Source organism: Triticum aestivum, chromosome 7B, assembly GCF_018294505.1.
Source record: "Triticum aestivum cultivar Chinese Spring chromosome 7B, IWGSC CS RefSeq v2.1, whole genome shotgun sequence".
Lineage (NCBI taxonomy): Eukaryota > Viridiplantae > Streptophyta > Magnoliopsida > Poales > Poaceae > Triticum > Triticum aestivum.
The window spans coordinates 31,248,349-31,253,388 of NC_057813.1; positions in this window are offsets into that span (position 1 = coordinate 31,248,349).

Below are 5,040 nucleotides of genomic sequence, written 5' to 3' on the forward strand. Positions count from 1 at the left end.
GACTCCGCCCGTTCCACGCCCAGCTGCTTTACCAGGCTCATCCCCGAGTGCCCACTCCTGGACGGGCATGGTCCAGGCGTGGTCTATGCCCTGGCGTGCGCCAGCGGCCGGCGTTCTCGGGCCCTGCCCAGGCGTCCCGACACAACAGGCTATCCTTGCCGGTGGTGCGCATGCCGCGCCACTCCCGTATGGCTACGGCGGGTATCCTGCGCTCCTCCCCGGATTCACCTACGGGTCGCCAGGGGCCAGCTCCATCAATGTGCCTCCACCACCGCAGCCATGGGACATGGGTGGCCTCCAGACTGCGCTTCAGGCCGCGCACTCGTCTCGCCGCCACAAACGACCAGCACCTCGGACTGGTACATGGATTCGGGCGCCTCCTCGCACATGACCTCCAACCCTGGTACTCTCCACTCCCTCCGTCCTTCCTTTCCTCCTCGTGATATTATTGTTGGCAACGGCGGCCGCATGCCCATTACACACACTGGTCGCGGCTCGCTCATCGCTAACAAATCCTCTCTCGAGCTCCACAAGGTGCTCCTCTCTCCCTCCATCATCACCAATCTTCTTTCTGTACGTCGTCTTACTCGCGATAATCCTGTGTATGTGGAATTTGACGCCTTTGGGTTTTCTGTCAAGGATATCCGCACCCGCCTGGTGATCCTTCGGTGTGACTCGACCGGCGACCTGTACCCGGTGTGCTGCAACCCTGTCGTACCATGCGCTAGCTACTTCGCCGGTGCCGCGTCTACTGAGTTGTGGCATAGCCGGCTTGGGCACCCCAGCGAGGAGGTGCTCCGTCGTGCTCTGCGTCAGTTCGAGTTCACCTGCACGCCTTCCACTACGCACTCCTGCTCGGCGTGTTGCCTCGGCAAGAACACACGCCTGCCGTTCGCCGCCTCCACGTCTACTAGCTCTTTCCCGTTTCAGCTATTACACTTAGATGTTTGGACTTCTCCAATTGTTAGCATTTCTGGTTTCGAATACTACCTAGTTATCATTGATAGTTGTACGCACTATGTATGGACATTTCCTCTTCGAAACAAGTCTGATATGATTTGTGTGCTCACTGCTTTCTACGCCTATGTTCACACTCAATTTGAGCGTCCTATCCTGGCTTTGCAAACTGATAATGGCCGCGAGTTTGACAACCTTGCCGTTCGCTCCCTTCTCTCTCACCATGGCACAGTCCTTCGTCTGTCATGCCCTTACACGAGCCAACAAAACGGGGTTGCCGAGCGTGCTCTCCGCACTCTGAACGAGGGCGTGCGCGCGCTTCTCTTCCACGCCTCACTCCCGCCTCGCTTCTAGGCTGAAGCGCTCGCTACCGCCACACTTCTTCACAATTACAAGCCCTGTGCGTCTACCTCGCCGCGTACCCCACATGAACTCCTCCTTGGCGTAGCTCCCGGCTACTCAGCTTTGCGCGTTTTCGGCTGCCTATGTTACCCCAACACCACCTCGACCGCACGACATAAGCTCGATGCTCGCTCTGTGGCATGTGTTTTCTTGGGCTACCCCCCAGATCATCGCGGTTATCGCTGCTACGACCCAATCAGTCGTCGCGTGCTCACTTCTTGCCTTGTTCGTTTTGACGAACTCACCTTTCCCTTTGCCACGCCGCAGCTACCACCCGCTCCCACGATCTCCCACCCACGCCTCGTGCCGGTGCCCACTCGTCCCTCACTGACCACGCACCCCAGTCAGCCTCCTTTGGTCATCACATCGGCGAGTTGCTGCCGCGTGGGAATGTGAAGAACGCGAAACTCGCCCAGGGCCACACGCTCGCGGACGAAGTGAATGTCGAGTTCGACATGCTTGGTGCGCCGGTGATGAACTGAATTGCTGGATAGGTACACCGAAGAGATGTTATCGCAGTACATGAGCGTCGCCGTCTTGACAGAGCAACGGAGTTTGCCCAGAAGTTGTCGGAGCCAGACACACTCAGCCACCGCATTGGCAACACCGCGATACTCACCTTCAACACTCGATCTGGAGACGGTCGGCTGGCGTTTGGATGACCAGGAGACAATAGTGTCACCAAGATAGACGCAGTACCCCGAGGTGGAGCACCGCGTGTCCGGGCAGCCAGCCCAGTCGGCGTCGGTGTAGGCGCGGAGAGCAAGTGTCGAGGACGCGCGCAGGTGTAGCCTGAGAGAGGCACTGTCGCGGATGTACCGGAGAGCGCGCTTGATCAGCGCACGATGGCACTCGCGCGGATCATGCATGTGCAAACATATTTTTTGGATGGCGTAGGCGAGCTCCGAGAGCGTGACGGTGAGGTACTGTAGTGCACCGGCGAGGATGCGGTACTCAGTGGAGTCAGCCACGCGCGGGCCTGTCGCCGCGGGCAGCTTGGCCTTGGTGTCCACCGGAGTAGGAGCGGGCTTGCAGTTGTCCATGGCAGCACGCTCCAGCACGTCCTCGGCATACTGCTCTTGCGAGAGGAAGAAGCCATCATCAAAGCACATGACGCGGATGCCCAAGAAGTAGTACAGGGCGCCGAGATCTTTCATGGCGAACTCGGTGGTGAGCGCGGCGATGATGCGACGAAGAAAGGCGTCGGAGGAGGCCGTGAGGATGATATCGTCCACGTAGAGCAGCAGGTACGCGGCGTCAGCACCGCGCGCGAGCGTGAATAGCGAACTGTCGGAGCGGGTCGCCGTGAACCCAAGGATGGTGAGGAAGCCGGTGAAGCGAAGAAACCACGTGCGCGGCACCTGCTTCAAGCCATACAGAGACTTGGAAAGGCGGCACACGTGGTCTGGCTTGTCGGTGTCGATGAAGCCCGCAGGTTGAAGACAGTAAACCTCTTCCTGGAGTGTGCCATGCAAGAAAGCATTCTTCACATCGAGTTGATGGACTGGCCACCGGCGCGACGCGGCGAGGGTGAGGACGGTGCGGATGGTTGCTGGTTTAACCACAGGAGAGAAGGTCTCCCCGTAGTTGACACCAGCGCGTTGGTTGAAGCCACGCATGACCCACCTTGCTTTGTATCGTTCAAGAGTGTCGTCCGCATGCAATTTGTGGCGAAAAACCCATTTTCCCGTGATGATATTGGCGCGGGGAGGTTTAGGCACAAGCTCCCAGGTACGGTTTTCGATGAGAGCGGCAAACTCCTCTCGCATGGCGGTGACCCAGTGGGGATCACGTAGAGCAACGCGCACAGAGCACGGGAGTGGAGAGATCGTCGGTGGATCGGCGACAGAGGCAACGCAAACGTAGTCCGCAGCGTACTTCTGGTCTGGCCGGAACACGCCGGCGCGTGCGTGGGTGATGACCCCTGGCGCGGGTGGAGACGGAGCAACGGAGCGGCCTGAGCCATCGGATGAAGATCCGACGGATGCATGGGAGCCGGACATGCATGGGCTGGAGGGGGCAGTGGGCGTGGCCCGGGACGCGGGGAAAGTGGGTGAGGGTGGGTTTGAATGCGGGCCGCGAGATGGGGATCCGACGACGCTGTTCAAATTGGGTGTGTGCGCGCGCTCGGGAGAGCGGCAAGGCGGAGGCTGACTGGGGTGCGTGGTAAGTGAGGGACGAGTGGGCACCGGCACGAGGCGTGGGTGGGAGATCATGGGAGCGGGTGGTAGCTGCGGCGTGGCAAAGGGAAAGGTGAGTTCGTCAAAACGAACATGGAGAGAAGTGAGCACACGACGAGTGATTGGGTCGTAGCAGCGATAACCGCGATGATCTGGGGGATAGCCCAAGAAAACACATGCCACAGAGCGAGCATCGAGCTTATGTCGTGCGGTCGAGGTGGTGTTGGGGTAACATAGGCAGCCGAAAACGCGCAAAGCTGAGTAGTCGGGAACTACGCCAAGGAGGAGTTCATGCGGGGTACGCGGCGAGGTAGACGCACAGGGCTTGTAATTGTGAAGAAATGTGGCGGTAGCGAGCGCTTCAGCCCAGAAGCGAGGCGGGAGCGAGGCGTGGAAGAGAAGCGCGCGCACGCCCTCGTTCAGAGTGCGGAGAGCACGCTCGGCAACCCTGTTTTGTTGGCTCGTGTAATGGCATGACAGACGGAGGACTATGCCATGGCGAGAGAGAAGGGAGCGAACGGCGAGGTTGTCAAACTCGCGGCCATTATCGGTTTGCAAAGCCAGGATAGGACGCTCAAATTGAGTGTGAACATAGGCGTAGAACAGTGAGCACACAAATCACATCAGACTTGTTTCGAAGAGGAAATGTCCATACATAGTGCGTACAGCTATCAATGATAACTAGGTAGTATTCGAAACCAGAAATGCTAACAACTGGAGAAGTCCAAACATCTAAGTGTAATAGCTGAAACAGGAAATAGATAGTAGATGTGGAGGCGGCGAACGGCAGGCGTGTGTTCTTGCCGAGGCGACACGCCGAGCAAGAGTGCGTAGTGGAAGGCGTGCAGGTGAACTCGAACTGACGCAGAGCACGACGGAGCACCTCCTCGCCGGGGTGCCCAAGCCGGCTGTGCCACAACTCAGTAGACGCGGCACCGGCGAAGTAGCTAGCGCGCGGTACGTCAGGGTTGCAGCACACCGGGTACAGGTCGCCTGTCAAGTCACACCGAAGGATCACCAGGCGGGTGCAGATATCCTTGACAGAAAACCCAAAGGCGTCAAATTCCACAGACACAGGATTATTGCGAGTAAGACGACGTACAAAAAGAAGATTGGTGATGATGGAGGGTGAGAGGAGCACATTGTGGAGCTCGAGAGAGGAGTTGGCGAGCTGCGACCAGTGTGTGTAATGGGCATGCGGCCGCCGTTGCCAACAATAATATCACAAGGAGGAAAGGAAGGGCGGAGGGAGTGGAGAGTACCAGGGTTGGAGGTCATGTGCGAGGAGGCGCCCGAATCCATGTACCAGTCCGAGGTGCTGGTCGTTGGTGGCGGCGAGGACGAGTGCGCGGCCTGAAGCGCAGTCTGGAGGCCACCCATGTCCCATGGCTGCGGTGGTGGAGGCGCGTTGCTGGAGCTGGCCCCTGGCGACCCGTAGGTGAATCCGGGGAGGAGCGCAGGATACCCGCCGTAGCCATACGGGAGTGGCGCGACAGGCGCA